The sequence below is a fragment of the Neolamprologus multifasciatus genome, chromosome 3 (genome assembly GCF_963576455.1).
Source record: "Neolamprologus multifasciatus chromosome 3, fNeoMul1.2, whole genome shotgun sequence".
Classification (NCBI taxonomy): Eukaryota; Metazoa; Chordata; class Actinopteri; order Cichliformes; family Cichlidae; genus Neolamprologus; species Neolamprologus multifasciatus.
The window spans coordinates 1,038,990-1,062,227 of NC_140441.1; the positions used below are offsets into that span (position 1 = coordinate 1,038,990).

Genomic DNA, 23,238 nt, shown 5'->3' on the forward strand with positions numbered 1-23,238 from the left:
TCCAGACTCATGTGTGGCTGTTATACGGAGCATCAGAGTCCAGCTGAGTTATGTTGGATACAAACTGCTTATTTTGGCTCTGTGAGCAGTTTTGTTCACTGAAAACTGATGAGACGGATAATATTCAAAGAACTCTGTAGAGATTCATGCATCCATGTTCTCCACCTGCAGGTGTGGAGGAGAAAGGTGGAGCACAGACTGCTGCATCCTTCCAGTCACATCATTTTGATGATTATATTTGCATGTTGTGATGATTTGGGTTAAAGATCAACAGAGTTGAACGGCTGCAGTCACAGCATGAAGAAGATGCTGAAGCTGAGCTGTCAGTGAACATGTTTCACTGTGATTTGATTTGAAGAATAGAAAGTGTGTGTGGCTGCTGACAGCTGCAGTCTCTGTTAGTCTGCATAACACACACACAACTTTCCCCCTGAGGCAACGATCCAGCAACAACACAAAGAACAGCTGCAGACACACACACACACACACACAGACACACACACAGACACACACATGCACGGACACTCACACACACGATAGCTCTCACAGTTTTGTTTTTCTGTTTTTTCTCAGTGAAAGGACTCAAATATTTACTTTATTTGTGAAAATGTGAATTAAACGTTGTTGAAATGCATTTTTCTGGATGTTTTTGCATATCGTTCCTTCTCTCTCTGTTCAAATAAACCTACCAGTGAAGTTGTAGACTGATCATTTCTTTGTTAGTGGGCAAACTTACAAAATCAGCTGAGATTCAGTTTTTTCTCCTGGCTGTAACTGGACGAAGGAGCTTGGGAATAAAGTGAAGCTCTCACAGTTTTGTTTTTCTGGTTTTTCTCAGTAATTTATCTTTTGCTCACTTGTGTGATTTTAACCCTTGGATGCACAACCTACCAGCACCTACACTCTTCCACGAGTGGGGTCACAAATGACTCCAAATAGAAACAATGCATTTTGCTATAAACTCGGTTTTTATTCTTCAAAATCTTTAAAACTAAGAGTTGTAATATTTTCATATTTGAGGTAATCCTCATAAAACATGTTTGTGACATGATGCATTTTTATTTATTTTTTCATTAATTTTAAGAAATTGCAGTTTTGGTATCACTTGTTTGTTTTTTTCAGTCAGTAGGCTCTGGTCCTCTTGTCATCAAAGTGCAAGAAACTGTGAATATGTTCAGATCTTTGAATTGACATAGTGGCCTTGAACAATGGGTTATGCAGAGGACTCCCAAAAACACACCAACTGGTACATCCCAGTTCTTCTCACTTCCTGCAAGAAAGGTCAATCAAATGAAGGCCAGCTTATGTTTGATTACATTTTTCCACTCTTTTCCCTTGTCTGTGGCCACTCTTCGTGCCTCCATGTTTGTGCATGTCAGCACCTCTTCTATTATATTATCAGACATGAACATCTTCCATGCATCTATTGGGGAGACAGTACTAAACCCAGGTGCAAGCCCTGGCTGACTAATTCAGAATATTGTGGCTAGAGCAGTAAGATGGGCTCATTCTGTTAGACTAAATATCCATTTCCTCATCAGAGGACTCATCAGAGGACTCCTCTGTATCTGACTGGCCTTGTTCAGTGGGGGGGACAATAGTCTGGGTCCTCCATATCTGAGATGTCAGATTCTGAGTCAGTGCCTCCGATGGTCTCTTCATCCCATCCGTCCTGGATCATTTGTAGGGCCACAGGGATCCTAGCTGGCCTCATAGCAGCCATGTTACTTTAGATATTAAAAAAACATTAGAAAGGACAATGTTTGAAATGCACAGGAAACTATAAACAGGGGTGAACATAAATGGTCCTCAGGTGCACATTCGCTGTCAAAATAAAAGACGCGTACCAGATAAGAAGTTGGAACGCTTGTTTATGTACATTAGATGTTAAGATAAGATAAGATAAGATAAGATAAGATAAGATAAGATAAGATAAGATAAGATAAGATAAGATGACCTTTATTAGTCCCACAGGTGGGAAATTTGTTTTGTTACAGCAAAAGTGCAAAAGTGCAAAGTTATGTAGCAGAAATTAGAAAACACTGGAATGCAATAAAATACAATAGAATAAAATACAAATACAAATACTATATACAACTGAGTAGGAAAATAGAAAAATACAACTTCGTCAGAAGAAGAATTGCACATATAGCAGTCTTATTGCACATGTGGAGTCTGACAGCAGAGGACAGACATTTGTTCAGAACTCTTAAACATGTTGAAGAAGCTCCGTAAGCAATTACTTTGGTGTTCGTCCACTACAAAAGAAGCGTGTATTCTCAGGATTCCTGGGAATACTTTTCTTTTGGCAGCCAATGCACACCTGCAGACCACTTATGTGCAGCCCTGACTATAAATCATGTATGTTACTGTGTAAAAATTAATTCCTGATCCATCAGAAGTGTAAGTGGGACAGTCACAGTTGCTAAGAATGAAAGTTTCATAGAAGATTCCACAGGAACTGCTTGGGGTCATTTTTGACCCCACTTGTGGAAGAGTGGGGTCAAGAACTGCATTTTCTTTAAATTAATGAAAAAATAAATAAAAATGCAAATTCAAAGGACAAGGGAGAACATAGCTAGGATTTAATGATTTAACAAATCTTTTACATCCTTTGTCCTCCACAATGCTAAATGGCTGGGAGTCCTCAATCACCATGGTAACCAGGTCTTCATCTATTAGAGATTGTTCTCCTGAGGAAAGAGCACAAATATAAATATCACACACGTAACATATTACAGTTGTATAATATTGTTATATCATTTAGTAACATTACTGCCTGCTATATTATCATGGCATTTGATGGCTCACCTGGTCTTGTTCCACAATCGGTGTTCCCCTTATTCTCATGCAAAGCTCTGTAGTGCCTCAGCATGGATGAGGTGTTGTTGTTATATCCCAGCTCCCTGGCACATCGCAAACACTTCACCTTGTACAAAAGTAAAGACAGCTTAACATAAATTGTATTGCACCATCACTATTATGAAAATACATCTTCTGTAGAAATTTACATACCTTGTTGGGAGGAATAAAATCAAAATGTTCCCACACAGGGGAGGACATCCTCCTCTTCTTAGCTGGCTCCATTCTCTCCTGACTTTCTCTCCTCACTCTCATAAACCTCCAAACTGTCTCTAACTCTCACTAACTGCAACTCTCCATCAAACACCCACATTTTGAATGAAGTCTGAGGGGTTTATGTCGCTGTCATAGCTCGCGGCAAAGTTCGAACCACTTCATGAACCAGTCACGTGCTACAGCCGGGCAGCGAGGCTTCTGACGTCATCATTTTCAGCTCCTCCCATGAATGAAGCAAGCCTCGATACGCGCACCCCTCCATTACTTGACACAAGCTTTGAAGCCTCGATACAGAACGTCACATCACTCTGTTAGTAACAGTCTGCTTCCAAAAGTTCTCTACAATAAACTGTGTGCAATAAAAGAATAAAATACATATGTGACGCTATTAATGAGGTATTAGCCTTGCAGATAAAAATCAATCCAACAATTTTGCCCTTTTACACCTTTCAAGGTGTAAATCCATAAATCCATAATACAGCTGAAAGCCTCGGGTCCCTCCTGTGACTCTGTCACTGTTTAAAGTTACTGTTCATTAGACACATCTCTTAGAACTTCAATAAGATTTCTTTATTAATTAAAAATCAATGTTGAGAAATCATCTTAACCACACTGGTTCCTGAGTTAGGTTCATCCAGTGTCCTATTGCTGTCACTAGTAACAATAATCTCACCATTATACAGATTTCTGACCACATTTGAGGCAGGACATTAGATCCTGGGTCTTTTGAACCAGTGTTTTGAGTTTTAGTTTATTTTCATTTTTATGGTTTATGTTTAAGTTCATTAGGTTATCTAAGTTCATTTGTTTATTAGATTCCCCTTGTGTCTTCTACCCCTGTGTTGTAGTCTCCCTTTGCCCTTTATGTGTTTCATGCTGCATGTCTTATGTTGTCAAGTTTGTATTGTAATGTCTGCGACTCATGTTTCCTTTTTATTTTGAAGGTCCATGTCCTACGTCAGTGTAGTAAGCTTTGCTTCCCTTGTCTCGTCAGCTGTTTCCCCGTGTGTTTCCACTTCCCCTAATCACCTTTGTCTGAATTTAGTTTGTGTTTCTCTTCATTCACGTCGTGTTTCCATGTTTCAGGTATTGTTGCATCCAGGCCAAGTTTCATGTTGAGGGTTTTTTCGTTTTTATTGTTAGTTCACCCAGTTTAGGTTAATGTTAGTTTTGCTTCAGTTTGCCTTGCCCTTTGTTTGTACCTTTTTTACCAGCCTCATTAAACAGCTCGCTTTTTGTTAACATTCAAGTTTTGTTCCCTGTTCCATGGAGCCTGCGTTTTGGGTCCTTTTTATCAATCCATACAGTCTGCCTCCGCCAGACGGTGACAGACATCCAAGAGTCTTTTCCTCCACAGAATGAATTTGTATTGTGTAAATACTAGTTATGTGTAGATGAGGCCTCGTGAAGCGTTTCAGCACATTCCCCAAACTGTATCGATACTGTGTCGACACAGTGTTGCTGTTTTGCTCCATACTGACACCTGCTGGACCTTAAATATCATTGCAGGCAACTTACTTGAGACTCACAACAGACACTGATTCAATGACCTAGTCATACTTGTACACACTTTAAGGTATTGTACTTTTCATGGAATCATTTTATATCATCTATATTACAAATATTGTAGACATCTTTAAAATATATTATGAATGACATTAAGTGAAAATTAAAATGAAAGTATTGTGAATATGCATATGAACATGTGAACATGCATTTCTGTTTTTCTTTCTAGCTCCATTTTGTTATGGAGAGATGTGTATTTTTATTTTTTTTATCTTTGCGAGAGTAATGTTGAGGTTTTTTTGGAGACCTCATTCCGTTGGCAGATGCGGATGCGGTACCTTTTAAACACAGTTTGGCGCGTCGGCAATGAGCGATACAGCAGCTGTATCGATCACGTGACTTTTTCTTAAAGCGACGCACGCACCGATACAGTCATCGCTAGGTGAGCTTGATACAAGCGTCGGTGCGTCAGTGTTGCTGGACTAGTAAATATCCTCCTTCGGCATATAGGGATGGTGTGGTCATGTTGGATGCCACTGGAATAAAGGAAAATGACTCAGAACATACCAGTTAGAAGAGGTATGGTTAATATGCAAAACAATCATTAAGTGTAAAATTCTTTGATTCTTTAAACTTGAAGTTTTTGGAAAATAGGATTTCTCCCGTTCCTATAGTTCAATGTGAAGGATATTTCTTCCATCACTGTCCTAAAAGTTTACTCTCTCATATTTGCATGCTGTTCAATGGCAGAAACAAAACCCAACTCAAACTGCAATTATTTCAAATGAAAAACTGAAAAGGAAAAAATATTTCAAACTGTCCATTTCTAAATTGATTGATGTCATGGTTTGTGAGGCAAACCATGTGGAATTAGAAGTGAGAGGATCCAGGTGCCGATACAAGGTGAAAAACCAAGCCTTTATTGTTGGCTGCACAAACGCTTTTACTTGCTAAAAACTCACCCGCTTTGGTTGGTGGTACAGCAACAGCATGCAGTTTTTAATCTGTTGGGTATAAGGGAGAGTGATTTTACTGTTTTTTGGTCCTAAACATTGTGTGCTGTCCAGGATGCTGTTCTCAATAACATGATTGACATGTTCTTACAGAATATGTTATATTCTGTCTGTTAGGACAATTCTTCACAAGGCGGGGCTAGCAGGGAAAATCGCCCCGTTGCAGGCCAAAAAAGACAAAAACAATATTAATGATCTGTCTATGTACATATGTACATATATGTATATGTGTATATATGTCTAAACTGGTCATAGTGCACAAAAAACCTACCCAGTCCCCATTTTCCAATGATTGCCAAGTTCTCGCTCAGTGAGCTACCCTTTAATATATATGGGGAACCGAACATTGCCCTTGAACAAATAGCATGAAAGGGTCCCAGTTGTATGCTAAAATAAACCCATATTCAGATGCCTAAAATATCTTTTAAATTAAGTCTAAATGATGATACACTTTCAGATTAGCTACAGCAAAATGCACCAGGGTGTTTTCTCAGGGAACTTTGAACTCAAAGCTTGTACTGTGATGCATTGTTAGATGAAGGTGCTTCTGAGCATGCCCCGACGAAATAAACATGAATGGTGCAATGTTTATGATCCTGTGCAAAGTTTCTCTCAGAAGACATGTTTGTTTATCAACTGTGTCTTTAGCTTGCTCTGCACCATGTGAGCTTCAGTTCTCACTACAAAGATCCCCAGTCTTGCCAACTCTCACATAAATGTCTGTTTTTCCCAAGACGGTTTTACCACCTCACAAATGTCATTCTCATCCCTGCCAGTTAGAGCTGTTTCAATATGACTTGTTGTGCAGGCATAACATAAGGTTTTACTGACAAAATCCCAATGTGTCTGGCTTAAGACACATCTGTGTGCATTCCCACACCATTTGGGAAACACTGCTTTGGATGCATGAAAAAGTGATGCGGATGAGTTATTTGCCTCTGCTGAACACACATGAAGATGTCATGATATATAAATCCATGCGAATATCATCAACTGAAGGAACAATAATTTCTTAGTTATTTAGTACAACACACAGTAAAAACTAGCACAAATCAGTTTAACACAGCAGAATATACATTTTGGAAAATGAAAACACATATGAAATAAAAAGGATTTCTGTTTGTTCATTTGCTACATTTGTTTATTTGTTTATGCAAGAATGCATTAATCATGGCAGAAGTAGAGTCAGTAACGCCATTTACATGGATTTTTCTTATCAGTAGTATTAAAGTTCAAATCTATGCTATATTACATAATGTAGGCTAAAGTAATTATCATGTGGAAAATTCTAACAGCACTGTGGAATTGCATTTCTAAATGCTACATTAGTATGCAAAAAACAACCCTCCCCCCTCAAAAAAATCTTATTTTTTCTAGATTTTTTTACATAAAATGAGAGGTGAAATTTCTTGAAAATGTATTAAAAACCCTTAAAACCTAAATATCTAAATATATAGTAAAGATACTGTCACAGCGGGGTACACTGGTCTATTTTAGAAACACCCAAAAGCAGATGCTGAGAGAGAATGTGTAGTTTAAACAAAAAGCAAGCCTTTTATTGTGGCTATTGATCATGAATAAAACAAACAAGAACAAGCTCTTATAGCTCTGCTGGAAAACTCCCTGAAACTATGAAAGAGATGAGAATGGTTATTGAAAAAAGCTTGAATAATGCATGTTGCTTTTCGTTGGATGCTGAGAAAACGGTGGATGCCGGGACAGCGGTGGATGCAGTGGTGGATTCGGCGGTGGATGCAGCGGTGGAGGCAGTGGTGGATGCCGGGACAGCGGTGGATTCAGCGGTCGATGCTGGGACAGCGGTGGATGCAGTGGTGGATTCGGCGGTGGATGCCGGGACAGCAGTGGATGAAACGGTGGATGCAGCAGTGGATGCAATGGTGGATGCAGTGGTGGATTCGGCGGTGGATGCCGGGACAGCGGTGGATGAAACGGTGGATGCAGCAGTGGATGCAATGGTTGATGCAGCGGTTGATGCGGGGACAGCGGTGGATGAAACGGTGGATGCAGCAGTGGATGAAACGGAGGATGCAGCAGTGGATGCAATGGTGGATGCAGTGGTGGATTCGGCGGTGGATGCCGGGACAGCGGTGGATGAAACGGTGGATGCAGCAGTGGATGCAATGGTTGATGCAGCGGTTGATGCGGGGACAGCAGTGGATGAAACGGTGGATGCAGCAGTGGATGCAGCAGTGGGTGCAATGCTGGATGCTAGGACAGCAGTGGAGGCAGCGGTGGAGGCAGCGGTGGAGGCAACGGTGGATGCTAGGACAGCAGTGGAGGCAGCGGTGGAGGCAGCGGTGGATGCTAGGACAGCGGTGGAGGCAGCGGTGGAGGCAGCGGTGGAGGCAACAGTGGATGCTAGGACAGCAGTGGAGGCAGCGGTGGAGGCAGCGGTGGATGCTAGGACAGCGGTGGAGGCAGCGGTGGATGCAGCGTTGGATGTCGGGACAGCAGTGGAGGCAGCGGTGGAGGCAACAGTGGATGCTAGGACAGCAGTGGAGGCAGCGGTGGAGGCAGCGGTGGATGCAGCGGTGGATGTCGGGACAGCAGTGGAGGCAGCGGTGGATGTCGGGACAGCTGTGGATGAAGCGGTGGATTCAGCGTTGGATGTCGGGACAGCGGTGGATGAAGCGGTGGAGGCAATGGTGGATGCGGGGACAGCGGTGGATTCAGCAGTGGATTCAGCGGTGGAGGCAGTGGTGGATGCTGGGACAGCTGTGGATTCAGTGGTGGATTCAGCGTTGGATGTCGGGACAGTGGTGGATGAAGCGGTGGAGGCAACGGTGGAGGCCGGGGCAACCGTGGACAAAGAAGCTGTTATAATATTTGGTTATATATATATATTTTTGTATGTATACATTGTAGATGAAATGCTGTGGCTTTTTGTGCTGTCTGTGCTTGGAATTGCAGTGGGAACATATGTAGTCAAAATATAAATGTTTAAAATTGTGTGTAGTTCTAGTGTTTGTCTTTACTTACACTGTCTACAGGTTGAAAAGTAGTCAGGACAGCAGTCGCCAATACTCTCACACGCTTCATCACAGAAACATCCTCTTTGACAGTTGTTGTCTTGACCAGTGCAACACAGAACTGGTGGGCCGAAACAACTTTGGGCACCTTGAATACAAATATTCCATATAAAACATGTGTTGTATTGTCATATGAAAGACTTAGACTTATGTGAGCTTGTGTATATTATTGTGTAGAAATGATTTCTTGCTAGTTGGTAAATGCCATCATTAACATGTTACTCAGAGTCTACGAGGCAAAAATGTTTGCATTATTGAGATTGAAAGTTATTGATTCTTTCAACTCTAGAAGCGCATGTGAATTGTAGGCAGGCATTCTTGTAATTTTTTTTGTCATTTCTTCATTATTCTCCAGGAAAGTATTCCTCAGGAAAATAAGTGAAAAAGAGCCACCATACAATGAAAAAAATTGAAAGGCTAGGGAGCTTTTCCTCCAGACTACTATTAAACCTGATTCTTTGATTCCCATGATAGAACAGAGAAAACCCGACTTAGAGTGGTCAAAATATTTTTATATTTTTATTCAATCATCTGCACAGCCCAAAGCCAGTTGTAGAATCTCTAACATTCGAAGCTCAAGATGAGTCTCATATAGGTGTTAATTTGGTACTTCAGATGTCACACACAGTTTCACAGTTACAAACAACTCCTTCTACTCAGTTCCTCTCTTCTTTGTGTCTTACCTCCTGTGCAGCTTGCAATAACTTCCCCTTTCTGAGGCCTGTTGCCAGGGCAACCTGTCACCCTTCGTATGAACTTAGTTTCACTCTCTGTCTGCTCCTCATATTCTGCAAAAACACCTATTTTACACTCAAGTCTGGGCCTCTCATAAAACAATCTAATCAGCAAATAAGCATTAAGAATATATATATATATATATATATATATATATATATATATATATATATATATATATATATATATATATATATATATATATATATTCTTAATACTACTTTAGAACCTGTCAACAAACTAGCCTTGGCTCACTACAACAGAAAATGAGGTGCAAACCTTCAGTTATGACTATGAGGGAAAAATAATACTCATCATATATTTCAGTGATAAATTGTATCTACAGTGAATCACATTGACTTAAGTAATACATTTGACTTCTTTGTTGATTCATTACACATTTAGACTGTAGGCATGTTAGAATTTTCTTTCTGTGTAATTATAATTTTCACAATAAAGCTTTTTTATAATCTGGCTGGTTTATTCTGCAGAGACAGAACAAAGCAGGGGACTTAACTAGTGTCAATAGAAAATCCTCAGTGACTGAAATAATGAATAAAAAAATAATAATAATAATAAATACAAAAAAAAACCACATTAAACTGAATGAATAACAAATCGAATAATAAATTTATCTAAGATATATGTTAAGATATACACATAATCAATTAATTTTGTCTAGTTTCTGTTTTTCTGTATTAAAAAAAGCAAACAATTAATGCAGTATTCTACCTCAGTTACTATTTAATCAGTGGATTTTTCCTGTATTCACCATGTGTATGTTTTTTTTCTGTGTGTGTAATTTAAACATGAATCGTGGCACATTTAAAATGAAAAACTAATTATGTTACTCACCGCTGTAAAGAGGCATCAGAGCTGTCAGGAGTGAGAAATACAGTGCAAACCAGTCCATGACGCTGACTGTTGGGTTGACTGGAGCTGAGTGTGACTACAGCTATTCTTCACTTAGCCAGCACAACCCTCAGATTGACTGGCAAGCATTATGAGGTGGAGCACCAGGTGTCATGAGCTTTATTTGTGCGTTGCCACACCTAGTGTTCTGGGTGGCAAATTTCCAAATCTTAATGACAACCTTGATCTCTCTGCAGTTACTCAAGAAAGGAGTCATTTCTTACATTTTTCTTGATTCTGGAATCGACAGAGTTGGGTGGAAAGTGTGGACTATTCACCTGTTTCAAAAAAACTTGTTTTTAAAGGCCAAGCAAAACCAGAGTTATGATAAAAGATTTATTCATTGCTTTTTTCCATAATACTGTCATCATGTTTACTTAGAAATGGTAAAAATATCATTTTCACTGATTCAATTAGTTTGCTTAGGAACAACAGTCCTCTGAAATGCAATGGCCTAGAAATGTCACAGAGTTTGTGTGGTTAAAAGTTCTACCAAAGGAAATACATGACATGTTAAAGGACCCATGGCGGCCAGTGTTGGGTAAGTTACTTTAAAATAGAAACTTAGTTACATTACTAGTTACTTCTATCAAAAATAACTCAGTTACTTCAAGTTACTCGTTACTTTCAAAGTAACTAGTTACTAGGGAAAGTAACTTTGGTTTTTTTTTTTTTTTTTTTTTTTTTTTTTTTTGCCTGTCCCGTTTGGCTCTTTTGCCATCAGAATTATTGTCTAAAGGCGAAGAAAGATGCCCAACGGATTTTCTTTACCAAATTGACCATCCCAGCTTTGCCGTAATGGTCCATTTGATTCACCTTTTATTCTTTATTTTATTTTCACTTGCTGAACGGGACAGACTTGACTGGGGGAAAGAAAAGGGAGAAAGAAAGAGGGAAAGAAAAACAGTTGAGAAGAGGGACGGGGGAGAAGGGCAAAAAACAAAAACCAACAGAATAAGCAGAAGAAAAAAAAAAAAAAAATACATATATCGATCACCTGGATCACCTGTTGAGAAAGAAAAAAGAAAACAAGCAGAAGAAAACGAGAGTAATACAATAAACCACATCACAATGATATATGGGAATATGACAGTAAATACTAAATATTAAACATTATTGTGCAGCACGTAAGATCGACAGCACAGTGTGCATTGAGGTAGGAGCCAAAAAGGGTGTAGTTTGTGTGTGTGATCACCCGTGTGTACACCTGTGAGCATGGACGCGCTTGTTTTCTTAAAAGGTTCCCTCATGTAATGATCTGCTAGAGGGTGTGGGGGGCCACTGCCCCGTCCTCCAGGGCATGAAGCAGGTATGGAGGAGATCAAAACTCCAGACATCCAGAGGCCCCCAGAACACAAGAGACCAAGGAAGACCAACAGAGGGGCAGCCGTGCCACTGTCCCAGAAAGAGCTGAGGAGAGTCCCAGATGAGGGGTCACCCAGCAGCCACGGAGCAGAAGCCAGGGGGGGCTGCAGTGACGTGCCCGTGAGCTCCGCCGGCAGCCAGCTGTGCCTGAGTGACCGAGCCCCAGGCCGAGAGGCCGGGGGCACCCCACCTCCGAAGTGGCCCAAGCGAGCCCCAGGCTCCAGGCCCCGATAAGCAGCCGCCAAGGAGTGAGCCGGTGTGTACCCGGACGCCCACCCCCGGACACAAAGAACCACCAACGCACCGATGTCTGAGGGAGTCCGCCCCCGGTAGGGGAAGTGGTGGGGGGAGATAGGCCTCCAAACCTTGGAGGGCCTGAGCTGTCCTCAGAGAGGTGGCATCTGATACCCAACCTGACATATAGACACAGATATACAGGCACACACAGATACAAACATCCATTCCCACCCTCATGCTCTCATATGCACTTACTCCACACTCAACAAACGTGGAGACAGACATAAAGAGACGCAGTACACACAATCACACTCCCCAAGCGTACTCTACGAACCGGGTCTAGGTACCCTTGCCCCTGGAGGGGAGAACTGCACCCAGACCCAGGTTGTGTTACCCTTTTCCCTGCGGTGGGGAGAAGCAGACCGCCCCGACTCCGCAGCAGCAGGGAGGCCCCACATTCCGGATCCCAGTCGGACGGCCAACTCCTCCTCCTAGCCCCCCTGCTCCAGCAGAAAGCAGAGAACGAGGGTGAGAGAAGACTCCTAACCTCCCTCCACCCGCTCATTGTAGTGTTGATGTATGTGTGTTCTAAGGTGCATTTAAAACCCATGAGGGCATGGAGCTACCTGCCAGAGAGCAGCAGGTAAGCGCATAGTCCCTCCTGCTAGCCCTCAATGTCTACGTGTATTTAAAATTGAGAGGTGGGCAACGACGCCGGGGGTGAGGTGTACACCCTGATGGTAATTGGGATTCCGTGTAGCGTGCCCACCCCCAAGATCCTATATGTATGTGTAATGAGAGTGTGAGTAATGTGAATGTCTAAGTTGCGGGATAAAATTGAGGCAGAGGCAGCCAGAAGGGGACAGAGGGGGGGGTTACCTCCTCTGCACCCTGGTGACACACCCCTACTCCAAGGCCCTGCATGTGTGGGTGGTTGTGGTGGAGCGGGAAGAGGGAGGCAGCTGGAGATGGGGAGGGAAGGAAGGGAGGGGCAAGTGACCCCTCCCTGGGGCCAGCTCCCCCGCTGACCCCAGTAGGCACCCCCATACTCTGCGACCCGCCAGGGAAGGGGGGCCCAGGCCCATCCGAACCGGGGACCAGCGCAGCGGCGCCGCCCGGCCCCACAGAGCCCAGGGCAGTCCACCCAACCCCACAACAGAGAAAACTGCACCCACCCCATCATCCACTCATCTTCCAGACTACATAAGACAATAGACGCCCAGGCTGAGATCTTCCTCCACCTCTCCTGTATCTCCCCCTCTTGCAGAGAGAGTTCCTGAGAGAGGAAAGCTCCTGCAAGATGTGACAACCCCCCCCCCCCCACCAGTTGAAGAGCCCCCCAGGTGGCTCGGCGCACCGGCGGCACCCTGCGCCAGTGGCGGGCCCCCATATACCCACCGGCCCACAACCCCGGCAACACACCAACCAGGACCCAGGCCCCCGAGGCCCGGCCAGGGCCCCAGGCCAGAGCCGGAGCGCCCCCAGAACCTCACGCCCGTCCCGGACCCACCCAGGGGCAGCCAGGCCACCAGGTCAGTAACCCCCGTCCGTCAGCACAGACCCTCCCCTAGCCCCGCTGCACGTAGCCACGAGGAAGCCGTCACCTAAGAGCCAACAGAGCCCCTAATTGGCCATGACCGCTACCCCGGGTTGAGCCCCGCAAGGAAGATGCTCCCGGGGAACCCCCCGACGCCCTAAGCCTGACCCTACCCCCACACCAATCACAACAGTGAAGGCGAGACCAAAATATGACCCCCCACCCCCACTAGGTGATGGAGCTGATCAGAGGAGCCCAGAGCGATTGATCTGATGTGGTGGCAGAGGCTGTATCAAGACTAATGTAATCTAATAGATAATTTCTATATTGGTTAGAATTAAGATTGTTTTTATTTTTCCAGTTCATGAGGACTGTTTTCTTGGCTATGCATAGGGCAGTGAAAACCATATGGGCTATATTCTTTTCTGAAGTGACATTATCTAAGCTGCCCAACAAACACACTAAGGGGGAAGTTGGAATGTTACATTTCAGACACTTTGATAAGTCTTCACATATCTCGCGCCAAAACTTCTGAACTGGTGGACAGAACCAAAGAGCGTGGATATAATTGTCCGGTGAATTGGTTTGGCAGTGTGAGCAGTTGTTGGTAGATGCAAAGCCCATCTTGAACATCCGATGACCTGTATAGTGCACTCTATGTAGTATTTTGTATTGAATTAATTGAAGACTGGGATTTCTGATTAGATGAAAGGTTTTTAAGCAAATCTGAGACCAGAAGTTTTGGTCTAAGTTAACTGATAAATCCGCTTCCCATTTTGCAATAGGAAGTGATATTGATTCATCTGTTTTAGAAAGCATTCTGTATATTTTGGATAGTAATTTGGGGGTTTTAAGAGTAAAAAATTGAACCACACTTGGTGGTGTTTGTAGTTCAACTTGACCCAGTTTAAATTTCTTTTTTATTATGGATTTAATTTGTTGATATTCTAAAAATCTTTTCTTGTTGATCCCATATTGTGTAACTAGTCTGTCAAATGAAATAAATTCTGTTCCTTCTAGTATATGTTCTACATATTTGATTCCTTTACCATTCCAATCTGAAAAGTTTATCATATTATTGTTTTGTAATATGTCAGGGTTGTTCCAGATAGGTGTACGTTTGCATGGGATTAATGAAGACTCTGTCAACTTCAGAAACTCCCACCATGCTGTCAGAGAAGAGCTGATGTTGATGCTTTTGAAGCATTCATGTCGTTGGATGTTTGAGCTGATAAATGGTAGATCTGAAATCTCTAGATTATTGCAAAGTGCTTGTTCTACATCTAGCCAAGGTTCATCTAAGAGGGTATGTTTTAGCCATCCTGAGATAAACTGAAGCCTGTTGGCTAAGAAGTAGTGCTGAAAGTTAGGTAGTTCTAATCCTCCTTTATCCTTGGTCTTTTGTAGTGTTTTTAAGCTTATACGTGGGGGCTTATTTTTCCAAAGGAATTTGGACATATATGAATCTAGAGATCTGAACCAATCTTGCGGCGGTTTAGTTGGGATCATTGAGAATAAATAATTTATTTTTGGTAATACCATCATTTTTATAGCAGCAACCCTTCCCATGAGTGATATGGGTAGACATTTCCATCTAGCCAGATCACCTTCTACTTTCTTTAAAAGTGGGGTATGGTTTAATTTAGTTAGATCTGCAAGCTTGGGAGAAATATTAATACCTAAATATTTTATATTTCCCGATTGCAGTGGAGTAGAAGAGGAATTATGGAAGCAGCAATTAATAAGAAGGACTGTAGATTTTGACCAGTTAATTGAGTAATCTGATATTCTTGCAAAAGAGTTTATCAATTCAATCACCCCAGAAATATTGGTTTGTGAATTTTGGAGAAAGAGTAACACATCATCAGCATAAAGGCTGATTTTATGTTCTACGTTCTTGCATTTTATGCCCTTAATTGCTGAATTCTGTCTAATTGCTGCTGCTAGTGGTTCGATAAAAATTGCAAACAGTGAAGGGGAGAGTGGGCATCCCTGCCTGGTGCCCCTCAGGAGACATAAGCTGGAGGATGTCTGGTCATTTGTTCTGACACAAGCTGTTGGGGAATTATATAATATTTTTAACCAGTTGATGAAAGAAGATCCAAAACCAAATTTGTGTAAAGTTGCAAATAGAAATTTCCAGTTAACTCTGTCAAACGCTTTTTCTGCATCTAAGGAAAATATTGTAGTTTCAATGTTTTTACTGTATGAGTAGTCTATCAAATTAAGTAATCTACGTGTATTTGTTGATGAGTGCCTACCTTTTATGAAACCAGTTTGGTCAGGATGAATTAAGAGGGGGGTTATTTTCTCTAGTCTCTTCGAGAGAGCTTTGCAGATTATTTTGAGGTCTACATTAATAAGGGATATTGGACGATAGCTTGAGGGATATACAGGGTCTTTGCCTGGTTTTAGCAGGGGATTAATGTTTGCAGAATTCATATTTGATGGAAGTCTGCCCTTTTCCTTGATTTCTAACAACGTTCTGTAAAAAACTGGTGCTAGAATCGTCCAGAATTCTTTGTAGAATTCTGCAGGAAAGCCGTCTGGACCTGGAGCCTTATTATTGGACATATTTATCAGGGCTTCCTGGAGTTCACCTGATGTCAGTGGCGAATCCAGTGCCATTGCTTGAGAGTCTAATAATTTTGGGAGAGTTATGTTGTCTAAAAATTGATCAATTTCCTTTTTAGATGGGTTTATTTGTGGTGAATACAACGTTTTATAGAAATCCCTGAAAATGTTGTTTATTTGTTTCGGTTCATATATTGTGTTCCCAGATGAATCTTGAACAGCACATATAGTTGTTTTTTCTTTATTTATTTTTAACTGGTTTGCTAGAAATTTACCGGATTTATTACTATGTTCATAATTTTGTAAGCGTAGTCTTTGTACTAAGAATTTTGTTTTTCTATCAATTATCTCATTTAATTCTAGTTTTGTTTTGCGTATTTTGTTCAATGTTTCCTGATCTTGGTGGGACGCGTAGGCTTCTTCTAGTGATTTGATGTTTTTTTCTAATTCCTGAATATTTTTGTTTTCTTTTTTCTTTTTATGTGATGAGAAAGAAATTATTTTACCTCTCATCACAGCTTTCCCTGCTTCCCATAAAACAGAAGCTGATGTTCCGGGAGTGTCATTAAAGTCTAAATATGAAGTCCATTCTTTTTTAAAATATTTAATAAAGTCTTCATCTTTAAGCAGTGATGTATTAAATCTCCAGTTTTTACTTGGCATAGTATTATTCTTGTGCATTAGTGTTAAAGATACAGGAGCATGATCGCTGACAACTATAGGGTGAATCTCAGTGTCTGAAACGTCACTCAGCAGTGAGCTGCTGACCAAAAAATAATCTAGACGAGAGTAGGAGTGATAAACATGTGAAAAAAAAGTATATTCCTTACTGGTGGGGTGAAGGGAGCGCCATGCATCGCAAAGACCAAAGTCGCTCATATACTGTTTGATTATATTTGTGGACTGCCAATTACGCTGAGTTCCTGCTGTATTGAGCCTATCCATTTCTTCATTCAGTCCAAGGTTGAGGTCGCCTCCAAGCACAAGTGTGCCATCTAAGTGTTCAGAGAGTGCACTGAAAAAACCGTGAAAGAATGAGGGATCATCAACATTTGGACCATATACACTTACAATACATAGCTTTTTATCAAGTATAGATAGTTTAATGATTAAGAATCTGCCCTCTGGATCTATAACTGTATCGAGTACTGTGAAATTAATTTTTTTATGAATTAAAATTGCTACTCCCCTTTGTCTAGAATTATAACAGGCTGAGAACACATTAGGAAACCCAGGTGTTTTAAGTTCATTCGAACCTCTAAGAGGTTCGAATGAACTTAAAAGTAAAACTTTGGTTTTACTCAGAATTCTGTTGTTAATGTGTTGCTTCCATAACTTTGCCAGTCTTCTAGCTTGCTTACTTGCCACAGTGCACTGTGCCACCTACCAATAGAAAGGAAAAGATAATGTGCACATTTCCACAAGAGAAATCCCACGCCTGGACCGTCAATGACTGCTGCCATGATTCTAGCCTACGTCACAGTGTCATGTGCGCCTTTTACATCCAACACAAAAACTGCAGTCGTGGTGCTTTGATTGTACTCAGAACTCGGAAATTCTGCCTTCTAAATAGGAAGATGTAGGTAACAGCAGACTGCAGATGAGCTGCATACAGGGCTGGGCTGGGACAAAAAATCGGCCCGGGCATTTTGACTAGAGACCGGCCACCATTATAGGAAAAATCATAAAGCCTTTGAATTAAAACAAACACTGTTGTGACAGTGATGTTCACTGTTCTGATGGTAGATATGCATCAATCTATGAATCGTTTGTTGTAAGATTCAGATAATTATTTATTAAAAGCTAGACATTTTAAATGAGAATAAGAAAGAAAAGTATTTCTTTGTGCCCCCCTCTCCCTGTTAATGCCCTACCTGGCCCCCTGGCAACACTTTGCTAGACCCGCCCCTGCACAGTTACCAGCTGTCAGCTGCTTAGAAAAGGATCCTGGTGTTATTTGTCTCTCAGAAACAGTTCATAACTTCAACTCATTCATGTCACCTAAAAGGTAAACCTGTTTCTCCATCACCTGTTCAGCTCTGATGATTCAGTAAGGACGTCTCCTGGTTTCATCTTCATGTTTCCCTCTCACCACATATCCAAACCATCATGACCAGCAGCTTTTTTGCAGCTGTGGCTCCAGCAAACATCAGCTGATACTAGAAATTAATATTAAATAATTTCTAACAACGGCTGCTCAAGCTTAAACGTGCTGCTGTTGTTTAGCGACATCAGCTGGTTTCCTCTTTCTGGCGCAAAGTGGGCGATAAACAAACAAGAGAGCCGATCAGCTGATCATTGATCAGTTTTCATGATTGAAGTAGAAACAGGAGAGGGAGAGACTGAAAGAAGAAGAGGCAGCTGTGCAGCAAAGACACAGAATAACTCCAGCTTTGTGCCTTTTTCATTGTAGCTGAATTACGGGACAAATTGTTCCTTTTCACCTCAATAAGAAACGCGTAATATTTTCTCTGAATACCAGACGGGACGGTTGGCAACTCTAATAACTTATGAACAAAATAAAGTTCAACATCATTAACTTCATAGCACCCACCCAGCTGTATAGAAACTCCGTCATGCTAGCTAGTACGCAGTACGGAAAAAGTCAGAATAACGAAAATAAACTCCACCTAAACTTGGTTCATATCTGACCCAGATAGACTGCAGATCATAACTTCTTACCTGAAGTTCAGTTCACACTTGGACCGGCGGCCGCCTCGGGTCTCTTTTCCTTCTGCGTCCCCTTTCCCTCATCCACCTGCTGCCTCCACCACTTGCCAATGTTACAGAATCTGTGGTGGAAGCTCCACGATAGCCACCACACGAAGTAACGAGTAACGAGCCTATCTAAATCCCAGTAACGACTAACGCGTTCCTGATTTTGGCATAATAACTAGTTACCGTGCTCGTTACCACAATAATAACGTAGTTACTGTAACGCGTTACTTAATAACGCGTTAGTCCCAACACTGATGGCGGCATCATGAAAATATGCACTGTGAAGTAAGTGCCCACAGAGCGCAGGTGGCAAATATTTTGCAAAGCTAAAACAGTGAAACAGACAATCATTCATGTTTGTACTCACACCTACAGCCAATTTGGAATCATAAATGAACCCAAGGTTGCTTTCACTGTGCCTGTGGGAAGAAGCTAAGGTAAGTTTGCTTCTTGAATGGGAGTCTTCAAGAAACTTAAAGAAGTCCAATGGCTTTTCTTTCCAAGCTCCAAAGATTACCATGACCTAGATGACTGAGAACCTTCACAGACAATAATTTGCTAGATTTCCAAATTAAATGACTATACCGCTCTACCACATGTTGATGATGTCATCAAGCTGCGCCTGTTTTGGTCAAAAGCATCGCAGCGGCTAAAACCATTATCATCTGCAAATTATGGCGGGTGACAGTCATAGCAAAGAGATGAAGCACTTTTGAATGGGGAAAGCCAAAACCTGCGCTTCCTCCACTTCCGTAACATTGATTCATTAATGTTGAATTCTCTGCAGCTGTTCTGTTCCCATGTTGTTGCAGTATATTAATAACTAACCTCGTATTGTGGATGAATGATCTCAGTTGTTCTCCTGACTGAAGTTTGGCCCGTGTATAGCATCCTGCTATGTGATTGCATTTGTCCCTGACCACCAGAATCCCTCACGTTAACTTTTATCAAGTGGAAAAAAGTTAGCGTTCATCCTCCAGCTTCACTGTGCTAATGTTATGCTAACATAGCTGTGTCGCTAGCAATCACGTAGCACAACATTATATACCAGCTAGCCCAACTTCAGTAACCCTGCAAACGTCACTGCTGTTTAGTTTTCTGTCTTCATTTATGTTGGAAGTGACAGCAGAGCTGTACGTTTGAATTAGTTTCAAAAATCTCTGTCAGAACATGGTATGAAATGTTTAGGTGTAAACTAGCGAGTTAACTTCTTGTTAACTTCTAACTCCATTAAATTTAATAACTTCTGTTTTCATGGATGCCTGGATGTAGGGCTGCTCGATTATAGCAAAAATGATGATCACGATTATTTTCACTGAAATTGAGATCTCGATTATTTGACGATATTTATTTAACAATAACAATGTGTTGAATAATGACTTTAAAGATTGTCAAAAAATAATATAAACTAGTGCAAATACTGAAAACAGTGCAAATGTTTGCAATATAAGAAATAAATGTAAACATCTATGTTTAGTGAACTTTGCAGTGTTGCTCTGTGGTGCAGCTACGACACTGTAGCAAAGTTTACACACTGTGTCTATTTGATCCACGTCTGACTCTGACCCATAATGTTTCCACACCACTCAAGTTTTTTACCTCTCCTTTCAACCAACAGCAGTCACTCTCCTCTCCAAATAACTTCTGCTCAGCTTTCCGAGCTTCCCTCAGGTCCTCTTAATCAGCGGTCCCCAACCCCCGGGCCTCGGACCGGTACCGGTCCGTGAGTCGTTTGGTACCGGGCTGCGAGAGTTGAGGCTCAGGTGTGAAATGTATAGTTTTCAGGGTTTTTATCGGTTTTCAGCGTTATTTTGTTATCGTTTTTATCGTTTACTCGGTTTTCCTGGGTCTTTTCACGTGTGTTATGAATAAATCTTCTTTTTTTCAGTACCGGTACTAGTTTTATTTTGTTGTATTTATCCGCGACACCTTAAAGGCCGGTCCATGGAAATATTGTCGGGCATAAACCGGTCCGTGGCACAAAAAAGGTTGGAGACCGCTGCTCTTAATTGTTGTGACACGTGTTCGAAATGCAGAGAGGTGCGCTCGATTTGCCACACGGAGCAGCGCGAGAGTAAAGCACGAGGGAGGGGCTAATAATCGGCTCAGTCATTTTTAACGATCGTTGAAAGATCGTAATCGTGACTAAAATTCGATTAATCGAGCAGCCCTACCTGGATGTTAAACTTAATTGTTACACCCGATAAAGCAGCAACGCTGATGATTTTATTAAAGATTAAGGAATTTAGACCGTTTTTAACTCTCAGTGTTCGTTTGACTTTGGGACCTGAAGGGACGGAGTTTAGGACCCAGATTACTCCGTGAAGCTCCTCACTACGGCAGCCGTAATGCTCTGACGATCCATCAAGCAGTGCAGCTTACCAAAGCTGTACTAAAACATTTTTAACAGATTTCTGCAGCCAAAATCGGTTCGAGGTCAGTAAGCACAACCAGAATTCATACATAAGGCACACTCTCGATTTTTGAGAACATTAAAGGATTTTAAGCCTTATAGTGTGGAAAATACATTATACAGAAGAAAAGAATATATCACGATATATATCGTTACTGCACGTGCTTCAAATTATACCGTGATATGGATTTGAGGCCTTATCGCCCAGCCCTAAACAACAGGTTATTAAACACAGCTGTATGAACACTAACACATCAGTTTGATCTACAGATCAGATCATACATCAGGTTTACTTCATGTAAAATAAACGTCTCACTCTATGAGCTCCATCAGTCTGTGTAACTCCTCATTATCATTTCTGAGCAAAGTTTACCTGCACACTTCCTCATGTCTGACAGTGTCACAGTGTGTGTGTGCCAACATGAACCAGCTTATCATCAGCTCCTTCATGAATAACTCAGACTGACAGAGTAATGAACAGAGCACAGAGTGAAGCCTCTGCTCTGGTCCATCAAGCAGGATTCACATAGTAACATGTTTTTCCTTTGAACACTTCATTGTGTTTCACTTGAAACAGATGAAAAAGTGTTCGATTGTGCGCTTCACACAGTCCTGAGTCACAGAGGTTTAAATGTGTTTGATTCTGAGAGGCTTTACTCCTGCATTAACATCAAGTATATGTAGGATTTAAACCGCAGTGAAAACATCCTTAAATATTGATGGTGTGTGTGAGAGTCTGTATTTACTTCTGATTATCTCTGTTTGCAGTGACCCTGAACTGAGCTGGAGCAGCTTCATGTTGTTTTGACGTCACTCAGTAAAACCTGAATGTCGGCTTCTGAAGAACAAACTGGTTTCATCTGTTTCCAGTTAAAGGGACGATCATTGTTCCACCAGTGATGTTGGAGCCAAAGTTTCATTCAGATCATTTTAAACTGTTTATCAAAGACAAATGTTTGAGTGCAGAGTTACTGACTGATAACCAGAGTGGATTCAGCCAATCATCAAATCATCTCATTTGTTTTATTTTATGTAAATACAAACGTCTCACTTCCTGATCTGCTCATAAAGTTCCTAAAGACAAACTGTTAAAGGAGGAAACAAAGCAAACTTACAGTTTCTTCACACTCCAACAACAAGCTCCACAGCTGCACACTAAACACGGACACACAGGTGATTCCTGGAAGGAGGCGGGGCTTCACCTGAAGGAGCACAGGTGGAAACTTAATAAGAATTTTCCCCTTACAGGGAGGAGGCTGATCTTCAGATGAGTTCCTGTTAAATGTGATGAAACAAAGTTAAAAGTGGACTCAGTCTCGTCTGATTTCACTCTGTTTTTCACTGAGCAGGTTGAAGTTTCATTAATGAAAATCAGCAGAGCCTGGTACTGATGGAAGAACCTCCTCTAATCGCTGTCATTCAGAGTGATCCAACCTGTTTGTGAATGCAGCTCACAGACTCTCTACATTTCCACACGACTTCACAGACTGATGGTGTTTTTCCTTCAAACAGACTTTACTGAGAACACTCAGTGACACTCATGGACGCTCCAACAGAGTGAAGATGGTGATCAGGATGAAGAAAACTTTAGAGAGTTCTCAGAGCTGCTGAGCTACTCACAGTGGAGACTCAAAGTCAGGACTTTAACCTTTTTAAGCATCTGTATTAAAGCAGATGTGCAGATCTAATATTAAACAGTGCTGTCATATACAGGCTCACCTCCAGGAATAAACATGCACACACATAAACTTGTGTTCATGCAGACATTAAATAGGAACATACAAAATGATTTGATCAACACTTACAGTTCAGATCAGGCAGAGTGGAGCTGTTTATAAAGACCAGTCAAATCTAAGATAAGATCATGAGAGGTGGAAACAAAATCCCCAAATGACTTGTTTGTATTTTAATGTCACAATAACTCGTGTGTTGCTCACCTAAAGTATAGAAAATGAAAAAGTCCATTGAGTTTAATGTCATCAAATGAATGTTGCAGCTCATTTTCACTGCAGTGAGATAAAAAGGTTTAGTATCTACGTGTTAGCTGATGTTTGTTTGCTTACAGCTGTTCGTTTTTTTAATGTTTGTCAACATCTACAA

General features: G+C 41.5%; 1 long non-coding RNA gene across 1 annotated transcript; it reads right to left on the minus strand.

Moving 5' to 3' along the window:
• Nucleotides 1-10,951: 10,951 nt before the first annotated feature.
• LOC146520955 (uncharacterized) lies at nt 10,952-22,340 on the minus strand. The gene is made up of 2 exons (XR_014873257.1): nt 20,900-22,340; nt 10,952-19,987 (listed from the first exon to the last, which is right to left on the minus strand). It is a non-coding gene; the product is annotated as an uncharacterized LOC146520955 (long non-coding RNA).
• Between the last annotated feature and the right edge of the window lie 898 nt (nt 22,341-23,238).